Source organism: Myotis lucifugus, unplaced genomic scaffold, assembly GCF_000147115.1.
Source record: "Myotis lucifugus unplaced genomic scaffold, Myoluc2.0 scaffold_7, whole genome shotgun sequence".
NCBI lineage: Eukaryota > Metazoa > Chordata > Mammalia > Chiroptera > Vespertilionidae > Myotis > Myotis lucifugus.
This window is the reverse complement of record NW_005871055.1, coordinates 3,354,785-3,381,541: the sequence shown is the minus strand read 5'-3', so window position 1 is coordinate 3,381,541 and position 26,757 is coordinate 3,354,785.

The window sequence follows — 26,757 nt, the reverse complement described above, 5'->3', positions numbered from 1 at the left end:
GGGAGCAAAAATGAAGAAGAAATAGTTTCTGTCCTCAGAGTTTAGTGGCAATGCTGGACGCATAAAACACAGCACACAAGTTCCTTGTAGTAAGTGTTGGGGTGGACAGTGAGGTTCCCTAGTGGAAGTCTACACCTGAATGTGTGCAAGTGCTTTTAGTGGCTTCGTGGGAGGAAGGTACAGTGGAATTCTGCCCCAGATTTGACCAAAGGAGCCCCGCAGTGGTCCAAACATTTCATTTGAAGGGAGTGTTCTGCTGCTTTAGTAGAAATAATTAATATCTGAGGTTCTGTACAAGTTTTCTATCCTGCCATAATAAATTACCACAACCTAGCAGCTTAAAACAACACTCATTTATTATCTCACAGTTCTGTAGGTCAGAAGTCCAGCAGGCCTGCCTAAGTTCTCTGCTTAGGGTCTCAAAAGGTCAAAGTCAGGTTGCTGGTTTGCTTGGGCTCTTACCTGGAAATTCAGGGCAGAATCTATGTCCAGGCTCATTTGAGTTGTTTCCTTCTCATGGTCCCCATGTGGCCCCTCTATCTTCAAGCCAGGAATGGTGGGGTGAGTCCTTCCCATACTTTGGATCTCTCTGCCTTCCTCTTCTGCTTTCAAGAGTTCACATGATTACACTGGGTCCATCTGTGTAATCCAGCATCCTTGCCCTACTTTAAGGTCAGCTGATTAGTAATCTTACTTGTAATTGCATCTGCAAAATCTCTTTTACCGAATAACAACATAACCACAAGACTAACACCTGGGCTGGAGATCATAGAGAGCCAAAGGTCTGCCTACCTCAGTCCACCCTACATCCCCCAGAATTCATATCCATCCTACAGGCAAAATACATTCACCCCATTATTAAGTTTCCAAAAATTTTATCACATTACAGCGTCCCAATCCCAGTCCAAAACTCCAAATCTCATGATCTAAATCAGGTACAGACGAGGTTCTGGGTAGACTCCATTAAGTACAACTCCTGGGCACAATTCTTCTCCATCTGTAGCCCTAGGAAACTAAAGAAACAAATTAACTGCTCCCAGCATAGAAAGACGGGACAGGCATAGGATAAGTCATAAATATTCCTGTTCAAAAAATGAGAAACTAAAAAGAAGTCACCAGTTCAAAGCCGTTTTACACCAGGGGGGTGAGGGCAAGGGGGGGTAGGAGAAGGGGGCAATGGGAGGATAAGGACACATATGTAATACCTTAATCGATAAAGGAAAAAAAACTTTCTCAAAAAAAAAAAAAGAAATCCAGCCAGAGCAACTCCATTAGGTTTTAATGCCTGGAAATAATTCTCTGTGGCTCTCAGTTCTGCCTTCTCAGTCATCAGGTAAATTGAAGCAGCACTAATTATATTCCAGGCACTGTGCTATGGGATTTGCATATATTGACATTTCATCTTCCAACTACCCTATGAAGTGTGTTGCTATTATTCCTGCCTTACAGAGGAGGACTCCAGTCAGGTAATGGAAGATCTGACTCAAACCCAGGCAGTCTGGCCTCGGGACCACTATACTACATGCCACTGTCTTGTGAAATCAGTAATAATTTAAAACCCCTGGTTTCTGCTCAAGAAAAAAAGCAGTTTGGAAAGTATTCCTGGTTTCCCCATTATACCACACTATTTTCTCTAGATGTGTAAATATGTTTGTATATCAACGTGCAGCGCCCAGCTGCGGTACAGGGGGTTGGGAGGACACCGGGCATCTCTGCGGTGGGTTATGGAGGTGAGAGTATTAAGGGAAATCCCAAGGCTTGAACTATTTACATGCAGACCTATTCTCTGGAAACAATATATAACATGAGTTCATACGTGTGTCTCCCTCCCACTTCAAAATAATCTGTCTCTTCCTTTTAAGAAAAGCATAACTCTTCATGAGCATAAATACAATTATCCTTTAGTCATTGCCCCCAAGGGAGGAACACACTGGTTTAATTCTTCCTCATGGGGAGGTGGGGTTGCACTGTGGTTAGAAGTGGTAGCTCGTGGATTGGACTGTCTGAGTTTGAATTTTGGCATCATCTCTTCAGATCTGTTTAATCCTGTATTATTAACTTCTCTGAGTCTCAGTTTTAATATGGAGAGCATAGTAATACCTCTCTATGGCGATTTTGTGATGATTAAATGCATATTAACTCTATGTGCCTGGGATCCAATAAGTCCTCAATTAATCTTTTTTTACTATTATGATTTCCTCTTTGACATGTTAAGAGTGTTATGTTTAATTCCACATATTTGTGGATTTCCAATGTTTCTTCTGCTATTCATTTCTAGCTTGTTTACATTATGATTGGAAAACATACTTTATAAAACTTCAATCTTTTAAAAAATTGTTGAGACATTTTATGGCTCCAACTTATTTTAAAAGATGGACAGCTTAATTGTTTTTAGGTATTGTATATAAAAATTTAAGTTATATCTGAGTGGTAATTGATGGAAAGTCATTTTTCTTGCATCTCTAAAAGGTAAATCTGGGAAGTATTATATAACCATGAATCACAAAAACAAATCCCAAGCTAAGTAATCTATTTTATAACCTTTTACTCAATGAACATCACGTATGAGGTCTATAGTCATAGCCTCATGAAGTCATGTTTTGGTAATGTGGCCTTAGTGGTTGTTTACTATGGCTCCTTATGGTGCAATGAGTTCTGTCTATTCCAAAGCAGTGAGTTCCAAAGGAGTATGAATTGACCATACATTATAGTTTGTGTTACAACATACTGATAATGTCTTTGAGGCCATTCACTGAAGTCATTACTTGTAAGATAGCAAGCTTAGTCTTTCTAAAAGTATCACTGGGTGTTTATACTGTTTACATAGTCAATAATTCAGAACTTTTTAAACATGTATTTTTATGTTCACAGAAAAATTAATCAGAAAGTACAAAGTTCCCATATATCCCTTGCTACCTCCACAGCCTCCCCCAACTATCAACATCGCCCACCAGAGTGGTATACATTAGAGTTTTTTGTTTTGTTTTGTTTTTTGTTTGTTTTTTTTTTTGGTCATCCTCGCACAAGGATATTTTTTTCCATTGATTTTTTTAGAGAGAATGGGAGGGGGAGAGACATAGAGAGAGAAACATCAATGTGAGAGAGACACATCGATTGGTTGCCTCCCATACTGCCACAACCTGGACTGGGGATGGAGCCTGCAACTTAGGTATGTGCCCTTGACCAGAATCCAATCTGTGACCCTTCAGTCTGCAGACCAATGCTCTAACCACTGAGTAGACTACCTAGGGCCTTTAGGGTTTATTCTTGATGTTGTACATTCTGTTATATTTTTTAATCACAGAAAAAAAACACCCATATAACATACATTTTACCATGTTAACCATTTTTAAGGGCACAGTATAGTAGTGTTAAGTGCAATCACATTGTTGTGACACAGATCTCTAGAACTTGCAAAATAGAAACTCTATACTCATTGAACAACTTTCTTTTGCCCTCTTCTTCTAGCCCTGGTAAGCATAATTCTACTTTCTATTTCTATAAATTTGAATATGTTAGATACTTCATATAAGTGGATCACCCAGTATTTTCTTTTTGGGACTGGCTTAGTTCACTTAGCACAATGTTCTCAAGATTCATCCAATCAATCATCCATTGATGAATATTTGGGTTGCTTCTACTTCTTGGCTATTATAAATAGTGCTGCTATGGATATGGGTGTGCAAATATCTCTTTGAGGCCCTGTTTTAAATTATTTGGGATATTTACCCAGAAATAAAATGGCCAGATCATTTGGTTGTTCTCTTTTAAATTTTTTGAGGGAACTCAACACTGTTTTCCATAGCAGTTGCACCATTTTACAATTCTAATAGTGCAAAAGGGTTTTAATTTCTCCATATCCTCACCAACACCTGTTAATCATTTTCTCTTACTATTGTTGATAGTAATCATCCTAATGGGTGCAAAGTATAGAATTCAAAACTTTTGATTCTCTCTATCACAGACATTGTTCTTGTGATTGAACTTTCATGAATTTTGACTGCTTATTGTGCCAACTTCTTATTTAGGATTAGGATAAAAATTCTACACACAAAATAGTGTGAAAGACTGACATTTTACCTAAGCAAGGGAAAGAGGTTGGTGAGACATTGTGTATCAATGAATTATTCCTGAAAAGTCAAAATGAAACTGGGTTTGTGTGAATATCAGTGAGTGAGTGAATGAATGAATGAATGAATGAATGAATGAATGACAGCCAGTCTAGCAGCATGGCTCCATAATACTTTAATGGTTCCTGATAAACTGTAACTCCCCTTCTTCTATCTTCAGAACCAGCATCATTACATCTCTGCCCATTCTTCTGTAGTCACACCTCCCCCTTATCACAGTCAGGAAAGGCTCTCTGCTTTTAAGGACTCATAGGACTAGATTGGGTCCACATGGATAATTCAGGATTATCTCCCCATCTCAAGATCCTAACCTTAATCATACCTGCAATCTCCCTTTTGCTGTGTAAAGTAACATATTCACAGGTTCTTCAAATTAAGATGAGGACATCTTGGGGGGCATTATTCTACCTACCACAACACATAAAAAATGTTTTTTCATAACTGGTCCCTGGTTTTTTAATAATTTTGTAAGGCCTTTTGTCATTCAGAAGTTTATAATATTAACATGATCAAATGTATCCATTTTCTCCTTTCAAGTTTGTGTGTGTGTCATAGTCAACAAATATTCCCCTATCTCAAGGAGATTTCCTTTTTTGTTGTGGCTGAATAATATTCCAGTGTGTGAGTGTGTGAGTGTGTGTGTGTGTGTGTGTGTGTGCGCGCGCATGTGCATGTCATTCATCTATTGACAGACACAAGTTTTTTCCATATCCTTACTATTGTGCATGTTGCTGCAGTGACCGTGGGCATGCAGATATCTCTTTGATATCCTGATTTTATTTCCTTTGGATATATATCCAGAAGGGGGATTGCTGGATCATATGGTAGTTTTATTTTTAATTTTTTGAGGAACCACCATACTTTTTCCATAGTGGCCATACCAATTTACATTCCCACCAACAGTGCACAAGGGTTCAATTTTCTCCACATCCTGGCCAACACTTATACCTCATCCTTTTGATGATAGCCATTCTAATAGGTGTGAGGTGGTATCTCATTGTGGTTTTGATTTGCATCTTCTAGATGATTAGTGATGTTGAGCACCTATTAGCCATTTGTTTGTCTTCTTTGGAGAATTGTCTATTCAGTTCCTCTGCCCATTTGTTAGTCAAATTGTTTTTGTTTTGTTTATTGAGTTGTGTGAGTTTTTTGGATATTAACCCCTTCTCAGTCATATGATTTGCAAATATTTTCTCCCATTCCATAGATTGCCTTTTTATTTTGTTGATGATTCCCTTTGGTGCACAGAAGTTATTTAATTTGATTTAGTCTGATTTTTCGTTTGTGTTTTATAATCTTTTAATGAGCATAAATTAATGTTTTGCCTATTGAGATAAATTTACATTAAAAATGACACATATTAGCTATAAAAAAGAAGGAACTTTTAACATTTGCAACAACATGGATGGAACTATGCTAAAAACATTATGCTAAGCAAAATAAGCCCGTCGGAGAAAGATAAATATCACATGATCTCACTCATATGTGGGATATAATGATCAACATAATCTGGTGAACAAGAATAGATCGATCTAGAGACAAATGGTAGGGGAAGGGGGTTAGAGAGCAACTAAAAGACTTGTATGCATGCATATTAGCATAACCAATGGACACAGACACTGGGGTGGTGGGGGCTTGCTCGGGGTGGGAATGGCTGGGGGTGGTCAATTGGAGAAAAGGGAGACATATGTAAAACTTTAGACAATAAAATTTTTTTTTAAATGGCACATATTAAAGGGGACAATTTGATGACTTTTGACATAGGCATATACCTGCAAAACCATTACTACATTTAAGATAATGAACATTTCCATCACCCCCTAAAGTTTCCTTGTGACCTTTTGTAATCTATTCCTCCTTCCCTCCCTCTCCCCAGACACCTATTCCTATTAACCTGCTTTTTAAAAATATATATATATTTTTATTGATTTCAGAGTAGAAGGGCGAGGGAGAGAGAGATAGAAACATCAATGATAAGAAAGAACCATTAATTGGCTGCCTCCTGCACAACCCCCACTGGGAATCGAGCTCACAAACTGGGCATTGAACCGTGACCTCCTGGTTCGTAGGTCCATGCTCAACCACCGAGCCACACTGGTGGGCCTACTAATCTGTTTTATGTCACTACGTATTAGTTTGCATTTTTAGAATTTTATATAAAAGGAATTATACTGTATGTATTATATTTTTGTCTGGCCTTTTTCACTCAGCATAATGCTTTTGAAATCAATCTTTATTAAGAATTAATTCCTGCTCTGACTGGTTTGGCTCGGTGGATAGAGCGTCGGCCTGCAGACTGAAAGGTCCCAGGTTCGATTCCGGTCAAGGGCATGTACCTTGGTTGAGGGCACATCCCCAGTGGGAGATGTGCAGGAGGCAGCCAATCGATGTTTCTCTCTCATCGATGTTTCTGACTCTCTATCCCTCTCCCTTCCTCTCTGTAAAAAGAAAATCAATAAAATATATATTTTAAAAAAAAGAATTAATTCCTATTGATGAAATATTACATTTATCAATACAATAAACAATGCTATTTCCTCCTCCTCCTTCTTTCCCAGATTCTTTTAACTTCAAGGAAATGAATAACTGCTTGCCAGAGACTTCCTATGGAAGAAATAGTTTTTTAGATACTACGATTAGGTTGGGTATGGTAATAGATATATTTCAAAATAGCAAGTGGTAGTATATCATATCCTTATCTTTATACTGCTTCAGAATTTTAAGGTAACTGACAAAATTGTGATATTTTATGCAAAGACTGACTCTAGATATTTGAGGAATATCATACAGAGATTTTAAAAAGTGATTATGTTGCCGAAACCGGTTTGGCTCAGTGGATGGAGCATCGGCCTGCGGACTGAAGGGTCCCAGGTTCGATTCCGGTCAAGGGCATGTACCTTGGTTGCGGGCACATTCTCAGTGGGAGATGTGCAGGAGGCAGCTGATCGATGTTTCTCTCTCATCGATGTTTCTAACTCTCTATCTCTCTCCCTTCCTCTCTGTGAAAAATCAATAAAATATATTTAAAAAAAATAAAAATAAAAAAATAAAATAAAAAGTGATTATGTAAAATCTACACTATAGTGTCTGTTTCTGCCAATTAGATGTTTGTGATTTGTTCCTCATACTGAAGAAAGACATACTGAAGAAAGAAAGAAAGAAAGAAAGAAAGAAAGAAAGAAAGAAAGAAAGAAAGAAAGAAAATAAATATTAAAGTTCATTTCAATGATGGGCAAATTTTGCTTTTAGATGCCAATAAAACTTATTTGTGTGAAAAAAATCCCTCCTTATCATCCTCCTCCTCTCTCTTTCTTCCTTTTAAGTTCCTCTTGCCCTGGCTCTCCCTTAAGTGCTGGTTGATGTAATGTAATTCTATCACTCTATTAGCAAGAAGGAGTTATCAAAGGTTTTTGAAAAGAATAATAGAATATATCAAACATCTATGTAAAATGGATTTTTAAAGCCTATATAGAAGCCATTTGCTATGTGTGTGTGTATTTCACATTTATATTGGGGGGAGATAAACACAGGAAAATTGCTCTTCCCAGAGCATTAATCACTCTGCTCCACTGTAGAATCAGCACAACAAATTATCTTGTACTGACACAAATTCTTTCTCCAGAGCAACTGTAATTCACTTTTGAGATACGATATAATAAAATGTAAGTACTGTGTCATATTGGCAACTAGCAGGAATCAAACTTAGGGATAATCTGTTTTTCTTGGCAATGCATGTTTTTGAAGCAAGCTGGGTGCCCTAGTTTAGAAAGCTGTCCATTACCCAATACTGCTGTCAAATAGTAGTCACATGCATAACTCCCTTGGAAAAGAGAGCACTCAGCTTCCTCCTTTCTACCCTTTCTAATCATGAGGTAAAGTTAATTTCAGAAACCAAGATGCACCCCCATTGCCTTGGAATAATACTAACAGTCCTAATAACAACAGCAACAGTAGGTAACATGGACTGAGTTTTTATGTGACAGGTATTGTTCTGGGGAATTCACATCTACTAATTAATTTAATCCCCACAACCTCCTATAAACTAGGTACTATTACTAGTATCTCCATTTTGCATATGATGAAACTCAGAAACAGAGAGAATAAGTAAGTTTATCGTGGATATAATATATCTTAGAGACACCTCCCCCAAAACTGCCTCTTTTCTCTCCAAGAACTCTCTTCCATTCCTCCAATCATGCAGAGAAAGTGTTGACAGATAATACACAGGACACCCATTTACATATGAAGTTCAGATAAACAGCAAATAACTTTCAGTACCAGTGCATATCACACAATATTTGGGACATACACTTACATTTATCCTATGTTTTGATTTGCTAATTCTGGCAACCCTACCCAGGGACTTTGTGTTCTCTGTACCTCATCAAAATCTCATGTCAAGAAAATTGTAACTGCCTCACTTATTCTTTGAAAATTGAAGCCAACCTGTTTTCTTTCCCGGGCGTAGTTACAACTTAAGCTTCCTTCAAATTGTGGAAAGGAACCTGATGAAATAATTTGGGGCCTTGGAAACAAGGGAAGGAGATTTTAGGGGAGGGTCTGAAAAAAGTTTGTTTCCATAGCCCTTAGGACCAACTAGAGACCTCGACATGCTTAATTCTACCTAATGGTATTCTGGATGGACCTCTGGATGAACATCAGGAGAATCCTTGCCCAGACTATCCCTGTCAGGCCAAGAGCATTGAGTGACATTTCGCCAGATAGTTCTTTGTAGTGAGGGGATGTCCTGTGCAATCTAGGATATTTGACAGCATCCCTGGCCACTGCCCACTAATGCCAATACCAGACACAACTCTAATCGTAGAAATTAAAAATGTCTCCAGACATGGATAAATGTCTCCTGGGAGGCAAAATCCCCCTTGATTGGGAACCACTGTTCTAGAACAATCCCAAAACAAGAGCCCCCTGGAAGATAAATCAGGAAGTTTTAGAGTGAAATAGGTACGCCTCCATCCTACCTGGAACAAATCAGATGAGTCTGTACTCAGTATTGGTATCATTTAAGAAGTAGGTTCAGAGGTGCCCTTTGCTGCATTTGTCTATTCGCCTTCAGTGGACCCGTACAGGGCCCACAGTTTTCTAGGAACGGTCCCAATCACCTAAGTAAATAAGGAAGGGTTGTAAGAACTGCCTTATCTACTTAACTTATATACAAAGCCTGGTATAGTAAGTCAGGCTTGATTCATTCTATTCTTAGTTCAGTTTTGTTTTCTCAAAATCTCAGCTTAACAATGGAATCCAATGCAGTTTACTTAGGCCTAAAACATTTTGGGTGTAGAGAGCATTACGAAGAAGTTTATAAAGCTCTCCTTTGAAACATATCTATTTTCCCAGTACTTAACTTACATATTATTATTTTTTAAAGTCAGACCATCTTTACTTACAGCTGTAGAGTGCAAGTGATGAAGTTTTGATGCAACAAGATAATGCCTATAAATGTGTAACATACTAGAATCGATATAACCCAGAAACATCAATGTAGATCCCATTGAAAAGCATAGAGTTTATCCTGAGGAAAAGAAGGGGCATCGATGATCAGATATGTGCTTCTAAAAGATGGCTTTGTCTGTATGGGGGGGGGGGGGAGACCAGAAGCAGAGAAGCTAATCCAGAAGCATTGCAGTGATCACATGACAGATGATGTGGCTTGGATTAGGACAATGCCAGTGGGGAAGGAAACAATATAAAGTCAAGGAGAAGTACGGAGTTAGATGCAACAGAATTTAGAGATTGAGTAGTTGTAGGTACTGTAAGGGAAATAAGGGAATCTGGATTCTGTCCAGATATCAATATGTTGGTATAGTTGTTGGAACACAAAAAGTATGAGGGTGAGAGGATTGGTTAATTTAATTTGAAATATATTAGATTCCCCAAAATGATTTTCTACACACAGTTTCTACTGCAGAATATATGTTTATACGCCCCGTTAAATGGTGCAAGGCTGATCTAAGGGTGAACTTGATGGGCAGGCAGCATCTGATGGCAGGTGGTAGCAAAGGTGCATGGGGCTCCATGACAGAAAGCTACTTGTTTGAAAACTAAAACAAAAATTATGAGCCCTAGTGGAGCACTGACAGCCAAAGCCCAGACAGGCATGGGCTGGGGAAAGAACCAACGACTTGACTAGGAACTGATCCTTCACTTTCAAAAGTCCGTAAATGGTCCAGGCACCAAGCTTGGTGAAGACAAAAGCCCCCTGAATGAACTTGCAAAAGAGAGATAATGAAGTTCTTGTCCCATCAGCAGGTTAGAAGGAAAGGAGAAATGGGAAAGAATGCAGATGGAAATAACTTGTTATATGTGGACATTTCATAGGCATAAAGGGGATTTCCACAGAAATAGCACATAGATTCTAAGGCAAGGGTTGAACAATCAGCTAAGCCCCCATCACCCTTTCTATCTAATGTTAAATTCCAGAGAGATTCAAGTTGCCAGAGAACATCCACCCGAGTGACCTCCTTTGCATTAGACTATCTCCTAATGGGATGAAAAAGTTTAGACATGAAGGCAGGGAGAGAGGAAGAGATTTTTGGAGTTTTAGCAGAGAATATTAATCATCCAACACTTGTGGACATGATACCAAGAAAATATTGTAACAATATTTATTGAATAATTATTAAATATTGTGGTAAAGCTCTATGCTAAGTGCATTTCATTCATTAACCCATTTTATTTTCTCAATGAGGTTAAGTACTGCTAATGGCACCCCAAGTAAGGAGAATAAAGCTTAGACTAGTCAGGCATCTTACTCCATAACATACAACTAAAAGAGCCAGATTTGAGCTCTGGTGTGTCTGACTGCAAAGCTCACACTCAGAACCACAGTGCTGTTGCCATGACTTTGCAGCTCATGAGACACATAAGAGTTCGCGGGAGACAGCACTTGGGCTGTCCTTACCACCATTCCGAAGAAATCAGTGCGGAGCTGCTTCACACAAGGCCGGGCTGAGAGAAGGCTATTTTTTGCCACAAGAATGAGCAAAAAATTCCTCTTATTCTTGCTACATAAAATAGCTTCTTTCTCTCTTCTCCTAGCTGTGCAAGGAGCTGCTTGGGAAAATTGTACTAATTAAGTTGATCACACCCCTACTGCTTTACAATTTGAGAATATGGTTAGGAATGGAGCTATTTTACAATGAATATAGCAAAGAAGTCAGGCCCTGCTATTAAGTCCTTTTTGAAAAGATTTATGCAAGGGAGAAATATAGATCTTCAAAGAAAGAATTTGAAAAGGCTCTAAAAGTAGTGGGCTCTTTCAAAGCTGGTCTAGACATTTACATCCTATCCATGGACTCCAAAAATTATTGGAATAAAATCTACACATTCTTAAGAGATTCTACTTAGACTTAAATTAAACTTATAGGACTTATCTAGGTTAATTTCATTTTGACAAAGCAGGTCAGATTCTCAAGTTAGTTGGTTGAGCAGGTTTCTGGTAGCAAAGGGGCCAGGGATCTGACTTCACACAACCGTGCTGGCGTTTTCCTCTGTTGTCTTCAGGACAGGCAAGAACTGTAGAACCATACCCTTGCAGAACACATACACAGCCCCTGTCTGTATGCTGTGGGAAGTTGCCAATGTGCTTTTTTTGAGGATCCAATCTTCCCTACATATTTGCCATTAAAAACGATCTACTTTTATGATAAGCATATAGATGCTAGTATTAGTTTTCTACTGCTGCTATAACAAATTACCACAAACATGATGACTTTAAAAATCACAATTTTGCCCTGACTGGTTTGGCTCAGTGGATAGAGCGTCGGCCTGCAGACTGAAGGGTCCCAGGTTCAATTCCGGTCAAGGGCATGTACCTTGGTTGCGGGCACATCCCCAGCAGGGGGTGTGCAGGAGGCAGCTGATCAATGTTTCTCTCTCATTGATGTTTCTAACTCTCTACCTCTCCCTTCTTCTCTGTAAAAAATCAATAAAAATAAATTTTAAAAAAATCACAATTTTATTATTTTACAACTCTGGAGTTCAGAAATCCAAAATGGGTTTTCCATAACTGCATTCCTTCTGGAGGCTCTAGGGACAATCTATTCCCTTGACTTTTCTAGTTTATAGCAGTTGCCTTCATTCCTTAGCTTGTGGCCCCTTACTCCATGTTGGCAACTTCCATTCTCTCTCTGACTCTCACCCTCCTGCCACCCTCTTAAAAATGATTCTTGTGATTACATTGGGCCCACCTGGATATTCCAGAATAACTTCCCATCTCAAGATTGTTAAGTTAATCACACCTGTAAAGTTCCTTTTATCATGTAAGGGTAGCGTATTCACAGGTTCCAGGGATTAGGGCATAGACATTTTAGGATGGGGGTGCATTAGGAGTGGCATTATTCTTCCTACCACACTGCTGGCTATATTTATTGGATTTTCTTGTATAAAAAATAAATTGGAAACCCTATGTTACTCCCCAGTGTATTTTGTTTTGTTTTAAGTTTTGCTATCCATGAAATCCAAAAGTCAGGTTACTATTGTTCAGAACCTCCAGCCAGCTTGGAGCTGACCATGAACTTGGATAAGAAAGAGAACAGCAGAGCAGAGGGAAACGGTCTTGTGGTCTACCAAAGAGGAAAGGGGTACAAAAAGATTATTGTTGTTATTTATGCATTCAACAAGCATTTACTTGTTCAAGCACAATCGAAAGTTTTTACCAGGTACTTTGTAGGTGCTCCGCACAATGCAGATGTAAAGAAAGCTAAAATATGATCCCCCAGAGGTTTATAGTATAGCTAGAGCAGTGAGGCATCTAGAAATCAACAAACCATTCAAATAAAGCAAGGTGGTTTCTTATGTTTGCTTTTGAATGCAGAGTCTAGTTTTTATCATTCTTTATTTTGGCTGCAGCTACTCAGAAGAGCTCTATCATACTAAAACAATCAAACATCCCTACCAGCATGTTGGTGGTGGATACTCAAGAACTGAACACCAGAGGAAAGAGAACACATACATTACATGCAATAATGTTTTAGCTACCAGAACAATCAAAACAAATAAGAGTTACTGACCAAAAGATTTTGCAAATATGGGTTTAAAAAGGTATGAACCATGCTTCTATATGGCTGTAATTCAAAGAGGACATACCTATAAAAAGATATACCCAAATGAATACAAAAGTGGTAATCTTTAATTGATGATTTTTTAAAATGATGAATCTGTGGTTTGGCTCTAAAAAGCCTAGTTAAGTTTTAATTTATTCCCAAGCTGTTGTTAGACATGGAATCCACAGAAACAGCCAAAAGTCCGAGTTTCCCTAATCAGTGCTGTGCCCCCAGCAGGAGATTCTGTGACTCAGTCATTGAAGGGTCTCATCCTGGCTCAAAGCAGTGTCAGGACGGGCCCCATCCAGCTCACTCTGCAGTGAACAGCCCAACAGGGCAAGAAGTGCACATTGCCCCGATGGCCTCATATTTGTATAGGAAACATAATCTTCCTACCACCACTTCCACTTCCACTGCTTCAATAAAAGTGTGAGAAAATAAAGTAGATGATCCAGTGATAATAACAGGTAATATTCATTATGAACCCACTGCATACTAAGCAGTGTTCTAAAATATATTAGGCCATTTCATCTTCTAGTGATTTTATGAGGTAGTTGGTATTAATATTATCTCCCCATTTTCTGTTGCAAAACTAAAGCACTGAGTAAGTTGCTCAGTGAGTAAGTTGCAGAGTTGGAACTTGAACCTCTATAGTGAAAGCTGTACTCTCAACTACGACACTAGACTGCTTTGCTTTACAGAGCGGATCCTGTAGCCAGGAGCATGGCTTCAGCTTGAGGAGAAGGGTGGCTCCTTAGAGAAGCCATCCACATGGATGGAAAAGAGGCAGGAGTTGGAGCCATACCAGCCAGGTTGGAGTCCATCCTAGCCATGAGCTTTTGAGGCCTTAGTAGAACTAACTGCAAAGTTCATGCTATGGTTTGTCGGGCTGCCCTGGAGTGTTGTAGCAGAGAGGGCACTCCCTGGCCTCTGGATGGAGCTCCGAAATCTTCTCTTCAATGGAAAACCCAGCTAGCATCCATGAAGAGGCCTGCTTTCTTTATCTCTGTTGATCAAAGAGCTAGAGTCCTTCTTCTAATCCTTTAAAAAAACTCAAAGCAAGCTACTGAAATTCTGAAGTGAGAAAAGGCTTCTTCTTCACTGATTACAGAGTGGGGGAGTTGTCAGTTTGCTGGATGTGCTCCAGAAGTACCAGACTATCACACACTACTCAGAATCCCCCGAGGGTGTTTATTATGGCTTTTGGAACCCAATAACATGCAGAAGAAAAGGTTTCCTTAAAGTTCTCCAGACATCTGTTCTATCAAGAACAACAAAAAATCTTTGTTCATCTGTTAAAATTGTCACTTAATTACCCATACTACCATGCCATCAATATGCTAATGTTGTCTTTTATATAAGATGATTGCTTAATTAAGTGGCTTTAAAAAACATGGTGCATATAATGTATATTCCAGTTCCAAGAGATAAAGACTGACTTCTCACTCCAGGTTTTTAGGTAGATTTTTGCTATTCCACTCATCTTCATTATTGTTCATATGTAACCTCACATTATATGCTTTTCAAGCATAAAAAAAAGTGTCATGGAAATGACACTATTATAGCTTAGAGTGATTATGACCAAAAAATCACTGATATTTTCAACTCAACTACCACAATGGAGTCCAGGGAACTGCAGGAAACACCACTGTGAAAGGTCTATGGAGCCAACACTGAGAGTCATGAATCACCATGAAACCTATCTAATGATGTTTGTTTCCATGGACAAATTAAGTTGGGTTTTTGTTTGGGGGGGTTTTAGCAAATGAACTAAGCAGGTCCCAGAACTAATTCTAAGTTTCTTTCTCGTTGATTTATAGTGAAAGTATTGATTTATTAGGGAGTTTCTAGGTCAGAAATGCATCTTTATTTTTATTAAAAGAATTCCAATCGTGTGTGTGTGTGTGTGTGTGTGTGTAGGTGTGTGCACAGGTGCCCATTTTTAAAAAGTAGGATCCATTAATTCATTCTTCTCTTGACCACAGATGGTTATATATTTGAAGAAAAAGAACTAACACCTCATGGAAACTACTACCAAAATAAGGGAAAAGACCTAAATTTGAATGCTAGTATACTATTATTGCTTTTATTTTCATGGAGAGCCAAGAAACTAAAAAAATGCCATCTTTATGCAGGGTGTAGGGCATGCATGTATGTGAGAGTGTAAATTTGTGTATGTGATCCAAGAACATTTGATGGATTTCATTAATATGAAAATCAGTGGAGAATAAGAGAGATGATGATACAGTGAGATTTGGTCCAGAAACACAAACAAGTTCATTGAATGAGTAAATGAACGAATGAAAGGTCTATTCATGAGACTTGTGCAGACCAGGGAACACTGCCTATGTCACAGATCAACTAATTTTGCATTTCTGAAGCTGTTCTATATTAGTGTGTGTGCACACATGCATGTATGTATGTGTATGTGAACATACATGGACAACATGTAAAACTGGTAACGTTTCTGCTCAGGAAATAGTTTGGAACTTAAATAGTAACAAGTGCCCCTACAAAATACAATCCAAGTTCTTATTGGACTAAGATCCAGTTGTCAAAGCCCACAAGTCTGGCAAAGCCATCATATAATGGAGACCGTAATCCATAGTTTTTTTCTCTCACAGCACACCTTAAAATCACCTTCTTGTGTTTCCCCCACTGCCTATGCTTCCTCTTCCCATGGTTTTTATCTTGTTTTATTTATGATCCTGAACAATAAATACATTGAAACAAGAAATATTTTGTTAGTTTGGTACAATTTAAATTGTTTTCGGCACCATATATATTTAAAACATCTTATAAATATTAAAAATTATCATAATAATGGCTCCACTGACTCATAATAAATTATATATTTTGTGTAGGGATGATTGCCAAATTGATAATCTAGATAATTGGAAACCCCCTTCAAACTTCATGACCTGTTGGTCTCAAGAGAATATCTTTCTGATTACTGGAAGAGCTTGAGCATTGAGTCTAGCTATCTTAGAAGTTAATCTCAATAGATAAACATCCTGAAATTTACCTCTTTGGAAAAGATAAATAAAAGAAATATTTTTGGCTGAAGAATTTGTTTATTGGGCCGTATCTTAAAAGTATCTTAAAAGCTCCAAATAGTTTTTAGGAGTCTTCGGCAGTGCATGAAGAAAAAGAATCGCAATCATGCAATGCCTGCCATGCTCGGGAATGGAGAGATCCAGGCATGATAGAGAATGAGTGTGTGAAAGCGAATGGCAGCAAATGATGCTGTACATGAACAATGGAAGCCCTTGGGAAAGAGTCTTGACTGCCCTAAGTTTGGACTTTTTGCCAAAGGACAATGGTATTTCAGGTGCGGCTCCTGGAGCAGCAGCACCAGTATCACCCGGGAGCTTATTAGAAATGCAAATTCTCCCCCACCCCCTCCCCGCCCAGACCTACTAAATCAGAAACTTAGGGGCTGGGGCACAGTTACCTGTTTGAACAAGCCCTCCAAGTGACTCTGACACACCCTGAGTTCCAGAACTTTGGCCATAGGGATATTTCCAAGTACTGGAATGACATGATCAGATCTTTGTGTACTGGTGGCAACATGAACAATGGACCAGAGGGGAAGAAACTGAAGACATGGAAGCCTGAAGAGGAATGAAAGTAATGGTTCACAAGGAAGTTTTGTATTTTATCTGTATTTTAGCAAGTCTAATATGTAATTAACTAGAGGCCTGTTGCAAGAAACTTGTGCACTCAGTGGGGGAGGTGGTCCCCCAGCCTGGCCTGTGCCCTCTCACAGTGCAGGAGCCCGGCAATTGATCGCCCCAAAGAGGTAGGCCCCACCCACCCATCCAGGGCTCCTCAATGGATTGCCCCAAAGAGGTAGGTTGGAGCCAAGGGTCCCACCACCGCACCACACGGGGCTGCGGGACCCCGAGGCCTGGCCGCTCAGGTGCACACAGCGTCAAATCCCCGCCCACCTGCACACGCCCACTGTGCATGCAGCTTCCTGGTGATTGATTGTGAGATTGTGACGGCGTGAGGGCATCACAGCATGAGTGTGTGACAAATACCTAGGCTATTATTAGTATAGATTATTAGTTACACAATTATTTTATTTGCCTTTGGGAAGAAAAAGCTTGTCAATTAAATGACAATAAATGTTCCCTATCACTTGGAATTTTTTTTTTAATTTTATTTTTTATTGCTTAAAGCATTACAAAGGGTATTACATATGTGTCCTTTTTTCCCCCCGCCCTTGACAATACCCCGGCTTCCCCTACCCCCCAGTGTCTTATGTCCATTGGTTATGCTCATATACATGCATACAAGTCCTTCGGTTGATCTCTTACCCCCCTCCCTCCTGCCCCCCAACCCTCCCTGGCCTTCCCGCTGCAGTTTGATTTTTATTTTATACTTTTTGAAAGGGTTCTTTAAAACTTGCACTGACAGATTTTTATCACATATCACCCCTGCACATACATAAAAAGTAAAATATAAACAAATAATTTGGTTAAGGTATTCTTAGCAAATATTTTTTCACCCCAGTCACCTGAAAGTTAATGATGGATGCATCATTTCTTTTTAAAATGCTCTGCTATTGTCTCTGAGGTGTGCAAGTAACTGAGGCTCCATTCTGCAGGTCTGGATGTCCATGGGCAGGCTGTGATATTTACCTCATGATTACTGCCTGGCTAACAGAAGCTCAAAGATGCATCCAGATGTGGGAAATGTTAAAACATAGGCAGTGGTGTGCATCTTAAAATTGATGAATTCTCAATGAGAGCTAATCCAGGCTTCAATGAAGACAGTAACAGGAATAATGGGAAGGAGTAGGCACAGACCAACAACACTTCAGAGGGGACTTCTAAAGGCCACATGAACAAATAGATGTTGGAGGAGAGAAGAGGCAGATGAATCTGAAGTTTCTAATCTGAGTAACTAAATGGATGGCATGCCCTTAAGATAAGATACTCAAGAGAAGGAATGGATTTTAAGAGCAGAAGGGAAGAAGTAGATAAGAGTAAAATGAGTTTAGTTTCAAACTTTTGAGTTTGAGAATCCTGAGGGATATACAAGCAGAAATACCAGGATGTGCATGGAGGGGCATGGTTAAAGATAAAGAATTTGGAATAAAGCATTGGAATAGTAGTTGAAACAAAGAAGATGAGTACTATTTTCCCAGAAGAGTTCACAGGAAGTTTGAAGAGTGCTGCTATAGAACAAAACAAAATTGAAGAAGTGAATAGAGGTAAGAAGGAGCATTTACAGAGAAAAATAAAAATAGTGAGATTGTGTTTCATATCTTATGAATTCCTCAAAGACAAAAGCTGGCTTGTTCACACTCTGAGTCCCCAGGGCAATGCTTAGCCCAGTAAGGTTGGTCAATACACAAAAATAGTGGCCCCAAAGCCAAAAAAGGTGAACATTTAAAGGAGGAAGTGGTCAGTAATACCAAATGTTCCAGTTGATCCTTTTAGATCAAAGGGCCACTGGATTTAGTAAATTTTGTTTAATTTGTACCACTATCACCTCACTTGACCCCTGAAGAAAGACATGAAAATACATGCCCAAGGCTAAGAGCTGGCTGATGGGTGAGCAGAGGCAGGACCCCAGTCTCTTGACTCTTGTCCTGGAGCTGTTTCCTCTACACTGAGTTTTTCCTCTCAGAAGAGGGTTATGTCCACTGCTGATAAACCTCTGGATCCAAGCTACCTCAGAAATGCTCTAATCCATCCAGGAAAAGGAACTCCACTAATACAGACACATCACCCCAGGAGCAGGAGGAGAGAGCTCTAGAGAACAGAGCAAGGGCTCTGGGGTCAGATGGGCATCCAGGTCTTGCTTACACTTGAACATTGTCAGTGAAGCTCCCCCATGAAATAAAAGATGCATATGACTTGTATCTTTGGGTCATATCTTGAGCCAGAGTTGTCTCTAACTCTCATCCTATATAATAAAGAGGTGATATGCAAATTGACCCTCACTCTGTCATGCCATCACAAGATGGCTGCGCCTACAGCGGAGGCGGGGTTCCTGTAACAAGCGATCAGCAGGTACCTGAGGCTGTGTGGTGCCAGGCCGGGGTGGGGAACCTGAGGCTGCGTCCCACCCTTCCCAATGGGGCTTGACGGGGGACCTCAGGCCATGCCCCCACCCCGGCGCCAGGGGACCTGAGGCTGCACCCCCCACCCAGCGGGGCTTGATGGGGAACCTCAGGCCGTGCCCCCCATCCCAGGCTGGGGGACCTGAGGGCGTGCCCCCCACCCCGGCGCCAGGCCAGGGGACCTCAGGCTGTGCCCCCCGCCCCAGCATTGGGCTGGGGGACCTGAGGGTGCACTGGGGGACCTGAGGTTACATCCCCCACCTGGCACTGGGCCGGGGCACTTGAGGCTGTGCCCCCTGCCCAGCGGGGCTTGACTGGAGACCTGAGGCTGCGCCCCCCCCCACCTGGCAGGGCTTGATGGGGGCTCTGAGGCTGCGCCCCCCACCTGGCAGGGCTTGATGGGGGCCCTGAGGCTATGCCCCCTGCCCGGCGAGGTTTGACAGGGGTGGGACCAGCCGGGTCTTGATCTCACCCAATGCGGGTGGGGCCGGCTGGGTCTGGGTCTCCCGCGATTTCGAGGTGCATGCGGGTGGGCGGGGACTTGACTCTGAGTCCCATGGCATGCCTCAAACTCTGACAGGAGAAAGATTTTCATATACATTTTACTAATTTTCTTTCATCTCTGACACTTCTATTATAGAGAAAGGGCAAATTGCAATATTAAAATATTTCCTCTAATTAATTCCCTTTTAATGTGCATGAATTTTGTGCACCAGGCCACTAGTTACATATAATCAGTCAGAAAGAGATACTGTGAGCAGACGGAAGAAAAATAGAACAAATGGTGATATGGGGTCATTAAGAAGGAAGGTCATACCAGATTCTATATGTAGTTGAGAAAAATATGAATTCAGTAAAGTCAAAACAAAGATACTGATGTTAACATAAGAAACATTCAAATCTGTAAAGAATGTTTGTGAGTTTATTTGAGCCAAACTGTCGACAGTTGCTGGGAAACAGAATCTCAACATATTGGGAGAATGCTACATAGAATGGCAGTTTTGCACCTTGTTTTATACATTACAATCAAAAGAGGAGATGTAAGTGGGTTACATGAAATCCATTGGTGATAGATTTGGGAAGCGGTAGAAAGCAAATTGGGGGGAAAGCTCTGGGTTTGGATAAAAAGTAAAAACGATAGACACTTCTTTTACTGAGGTGGGTGCAGGATAGTTAGCAGTCAACAATTAACTCAATAACAATGAGGGGATTTGTGGTCTCCACAGAGCAGTGCTTTGAGGAGGGGGTGGGGGAAGGAGGAGGAAAATTACTTTGATATTCCAATGATATGTTACTATATAACTTTTTTGTACATTTAGTATCCTCCCATTTAGAAGCCCTAAAGCTACAAATGGTCCTCCAGATGGAACTGCAGATGGAAGCCACTACATCCTTCTTCCATGGAGCCCTAGATCACCCATCTCCAATGGGACCCTGACTGCTGTCCCAATCGATGTCCGTTTGCCAGCAGGAAGTAGTCAGAAAGACCAGTGTCTCCTGTCACCAACAGCAGTTGGGGTTTCCTAATTGGAGGGGGAACTGAAAGGAGTTTTTAGGGGTAAAATAGGCAGGTTTAGGGAGTTTTAAAAATAAAGAGGGTCCTTAAGGGAGGACTACAAAGATGAGGGCGATGGAGCTGCCAAAAGGCATACATTCACAGAGAACAAAAGGCATCACAGGATAAGGGGAGAGGAAGACAGCCATTCACAGAAGATAAGGGGAAAGCGCCACAGGGGATAGAAAAATGCTGACAAAAGGGAGAAAGAGGAAAAACAGATTTTCACAGGTGATAGAGAATTCTACTACTGAGGGGGAGAAAAAAAAGAGGGGGGAGGCCAGGTGGGGTTTGAGCTTTGAAGCTGCTATAGTGACCAATCAGAAGGGAATATCAGGACACAAAGAACTGCAGCCTTCATAAACCTTAGGGAAAAGGGCTCCATGTGGGAGTCTGTACTTGTTTCCAATAAATTTTCACCTTTCATATACCACCTTTTGTCTGTGGCTTCATTCTTCAAATCCACCTGAACAGGAACCTGGGAAAGAAATCACCCTAGCATCCTGCTCAGAGAGAAACCACGAGTTTCAGTTTGGCTCCACGTTTCATTATCATAGATGCAAAAAGACAATAGGCTCTGGTAAGGTAAAGATTGACCTTTGTCAGGGAAGATGCCAACCTAGGATATGACTACCCACCATAAGTTGCACTTTAATTTTAAAAGTTTTAATTTCAGACCATCCTTTGTGGTCACTTCAGGTCTCCAAGTTTGCAAGGCCTCCACACAGGTCTTCCCTAGACTAGACAGGTTAATATGTGGCCCCTTTTCGTCCACACTGACATAATTCTCTTTAATAATAATTAAGTTGTATTACTGTTCATGCAGCTGATGACATCCTGAGGAAAACAATGATTTCTGAAGAGCATTGAGCCTCAAACATCAAAGTGCTCAAGAATTACCAGGGACGGTCTTTCCTTCAGAGATTCTGAAGTGACCTAAGTGGGCTCGGCTATTGAAATTCAAAATTCTCTGGAAATTTATTCCAGGAGAAAGAATGAATGTGACATTTCCCACATTTCAAAACTCAAAGCTTTCAAAGATCAGGCTCCAGGACGCATTCCCCTCTCTGAGACCCTTGCCAGAGGGTCTGTAGGATGAGACTTTTGCAGTCACAACCCCTGTGGCTTTAGTGTTTTCATCAACAGAGACAAGTACAGCAGCGCAGAGATTTCCAGAAGCCCCCATCTGGCAGAGAAGACTAATGCAGCTTTCCCACTGACATCCTAGCAAAGGTGCCAGAAGTATATTCGTTCTGGATCACAGACCTAATAGGGCAGTTCCTCTGGGACATTCCCCTGACAGATGACCTGTCTTCCTTCTCCAGCCTAGGTGCCACCCACCTGTGTTACCTGCCTCTCCACAGTGGTGGGCACAGAAAGACGTATCTGACCGGCACCCCTGAACTGAATCTTTCCCAGCAAATGTCAGCCTTGCTATAAACTAGTAAGAGTGCAGCTTTCCTTCCATTATGCAGGTTGCAATTTTCACTCTTTCATATCCCCTGGACAAAAAAATGTAAAGCAGATATGGTCTAGCTAGAATTCTAATCAAAGAAGTGCCAAGTAGGTGCAAAAGCAGACACAGACTCATGCAGATATTATTGGCTGGTTGATAAAAATCATCAAAGAATCTCATAAAATGGCATGAAGGAATTGAGTGATGGTAATTTATTCACTAATAGGCCCTATTCAGTCAGAGCTTATAAAACATCTTGGGCTAAAAATACAAAATAAATTTACTCAGAGATCATTCTCACAAAGACAGTCAAGATCTCAAACTAGAGATAAAACCCATATCGCCATTGATACAGTGCTAGTCCATTAATAATTGCTTTTCCCCACCTTCAGATTGTGAAGGGAAACTGAACCATCAGCCTTAATAAGAAGTAGGTCAGGAGCATAAACTGTACTTTTAACTGAGTGACCTTGGGAAAGTCATACAACCTTTCTGGGCTTCAGTTTAAACAAAAGTTAAATAAGGAGATTGATTTCCATCTCTGAAGTTCTATGTGAGGTGTGACTTAGAATATCAAAATAATTAATCTTTCAACAAAGATAGGAACTCAGAATAATATGCAGCAATAGGGTCAGGATTTGAAGAATTATAAGGATACAGGAGTTGCTGAGCAGGTCCTGGAATACCATATCCCAACGGGGGATGCACCACTCTAAAGACGTCGTACTATATTTTCTAAACAGTGTCTTAGAGAATGGAAACTTTGCTAAATATTAAGAGGCTTGATAAATGAACAAAATAACTAAGTTATTTTACTACAGAAGGTCTCAGACTCTTTCCTGCACTGTCCAATAGAATGTTTGCAATGATGGAAATGTGCTATGTATGTACATTCCTATATGGTAGCCACTAGCCACATGTGGCTACCAGCACTTAAAAGGTAGCTAGTGCAACTGAGGAACTGAATTTTATTATTTTTTAAAATATTAATTAATTTTGAGTTAAATTGCTATGGGCTACTATCAATGTATTAGACAGTACAGCTTATACCATACACATATACAATATTAGCCCTAAGTAATGCATGCAGCATTTCATAAACTTGTTGGGCCATGGAACTGTGTTTCCAAAGGACTGATATTCCCTGCAAAGCCATTTGGGACGTACTAATCTATAAATCATCTTGGTGAGTGATCGAAACCCCAGGAGGCCCTCTAGCTTTGACATTCTAACTGGCTATGAAGGGTGTTGGTCACCACCCAGAGGTGTCCTCTGTTCTCTACAAGTTGTAATGTCACCTCACAATTCAATCATATAAAAATTTCCTAAGTCCTGACATATACCTTGTCTCCCAATTCAGGTCACTCAGCAGGTTTCTACCAATTCTTTTCCACTAAAGTATAAAAGAATGATAACCTGGGCTTCACAACTGACATGGCACTCTTACTTACACCAAGATACATTATCTCAACAACCCAGTAAGATGAGTAGCATTCCATTTTATAGGTGAGAAAACTCAGGCTCAGACAGATGAAGGGACTTAGTTGCAAAAGGTTATACACTTTAGTTATGGGATTTGAATTGTCTCATCAAGCATTCTAGCAACACCATCGTGAGTTGATTCCTTCCTTAGAATTGAATTAACACATTCTCAAAGTACCAAAAAAAGTGCACATACCTGAAAAAGCACTTTGTTTACAGGGTTTGCTCATATAGACCTTGAAAATTATGATAAATGAAAGAAATGTTTAAAGATCATGGCATAAAAGTGACCAATATGATTATTCACAAACATGTACAATTCCTATCCTCAAAAAAAGCCTCCACTGAGCCTAAAATAATCATGTCCCTCTCAACTGAAAATCCACATTGGTGTGTAAATAAGCAGCTACAAATTTCATTCACCCAATTATTTCTCCTCTCCTGAGTACGCAATCAATTTGGTGCTGCTAAGTGCCATTTATTCAGACCACAGTAGCACACACAACTGCTCATTTCGGCAGCTAATTCAGGCTTGGCTCCTCAAGTGGTAGCATGTGGGCCAAAATCCTTGATTCAATTTGTTGTCACATCAAATATGAGTACATTTGACTATGACCTGCACAGTTGTAGATATCAAGGTTTTTTTCAGTGAAATATTGTTTCTTCAACTATCATTTGGCTTTATAGGGAATTGACTGGAATATGAAGCTACACTTTGACCCAGAGTTTGAAATGAAACAGTGTGTCAATGAGATAACTCTCTACAAACTATAGACATGGCCTGCTATTAACAGGGCTCACTGCACTCACTTTGGCTCTCTAGAGTATAACATAATCACTTTCAGTCAACTACATAGCAGTCTCTATTTTATCTGTAATAAATCTGTATACATTTAATATAAATAACATTTAACTTTATTCATTATGACATACTCTGAGAAAATTCATGTTTTCATTACAATATGGCATACAAATGTGCCATCCACAGTCATCTCAATGGTCTTGAGGAACCTAAAGAAAAGGAAAAGTGTGGGGGAGGGGGGAAGCAATGAATAAAGAATAGAGGGTCAGCTAGAGGAAGAATAAAGGGGGTTCAAACGTAAAGCCTGGGTTCCTCAGGAAGAAACCTTGAACGAAGTGACCAGGCATACCACTCTCAAAGGTACAGTGGGAGAGACAGGGAGAGTTGTGGGGAAGGAAAAGTCTGGTAAAGGGGAAGTTGAGTGAGAAGATGGAAACAAAACAGCTTTGTGCCCAAATCCATTCATAAAGCTTCAAAAGCTTAGGGGATCATAGGATAAGGGGGGACACTTATTATCACAGATTCCTGGTCCCCACACCAAAGGCCTGAGAATCTGTGTTTTTAACAAGCATCCCCAGGTAATTCTCATGATAGTTTTGGAAGTGCTCCTAGTGGAAACGGACATAGATTGGAGATTAACAGGCTAAACTTGCATTCTGATCCATCCACTCACCAGCTCTGTTAACTCTCTGAGCCCTGGTTTTCTCATCTATAAAAATAAAAATACATGTATGCCCTGTAGCAATCCTCCAGTTAGGTATTATTATCATCATGCCCGTTTCACAGGTTAGGGAGCAAAGGCATAGAGTGATTGGCTAAGCCCAAAGTCACTTTGCTGTAAATGACAAAGTTGGTTTCAAACTGGAAGCCACCCAGCTCCAAGGTGCCATGCTAGTAGCTCCTGGTGTTCAGACTTTTGTCCCAGAAAAGAGCACTTCACTGAAGAGACAAGAGAAAAGCTTTCCAGAGAGGCTATGTTCACTCTTACATCAGATGATAACTGGATGTTCCACTTAACATAATATACTCAGTAAACTAACAAAATTCACTCAAATTAATTTTTGAATCAAGCTTTTCTTCCCAAAGATTAATAATTTATAGGAATCAAGTCATGACTCCACCTAGCAGATGGCTCAGGCATGTTAATTCTTCAACAAACTTCATAGCAAATAACAATATCACAAGTGGTATAGATGAATATTAAATAAGATACCAAGTGCTTCCCCCACAGCCATAGCCTAGATTTGGGTCTGAGCTAATAGAATTCACCAATGTGAGACCACCTGCCCTGAGTGGGTTCACCTCTGCACTGCTTTACACGGGCTTGGTGTCTCCTCAGTATATCCCTGGGCTGGAAATTTGCATTCTCTTTCAAGTCAGGTCTTACTAGTTCATTTCTGAAGACTACAGTATATATCAAAATGCAGATCTAAGCAACCACTGTTCTGACAAAGTATATTTATTTTACTAGGATGTGTGAAATGATTGTTTCTCATTTGTCATCAAGCCCGGCACTGTGGGTAGAAAGGAAGATGCATCCCGAAAGATAGGACATGAAACCAGAAAAATAATTCTGAATTTTCTGCTTAAAAAATACATACATATATTGCAGAAGACAGAGTCCATTGGGGGCAGTTTTTTTTTAAAGTACTACTCTGAGAATAAACAAGCATAGCAAAAAGAAAGATAACAGCCAAAGTTTGTGAACAAAAAAAATATATACAGATTTATTCAAGTAAAGCAAAGTGGGGATGAGCAAAAATCAGATGAGAAAAGGGTTGGGATTCTGTATGACCATAAAGAAGAGAATTATTCTAGATCCTCACTAAGGAAAGCAGGTAGGGACCTATGAGGTAAGATTTGAAGGGCCATTGCCTTTATTAAGGGCTAAAATCCCTTAATAACTACCTGTTCTTCTTTTGGGGGGTTTAAGGCTACGTGCCTATAGAAAGCATTCTAGTCTTTGTCTTTCCCCATATACTTCTTAGAGAACCTATCTCCACCTATTCATGCGACCCTGTGCCCAGAAGCTGTAGCTGACTGGAGCAACACTATACCTGTGATCCAAGCAAAGCCAATCCAAAGGCTGGGTTGAGCCAAGCTGATCCTCTTGATTTAGAACAAAGAGGCACAGAGAAGATAATTCTTTGGTAAGTAAGTGAGTGGTAAGTTCAGGTAGAGCCAGGATTAGAGA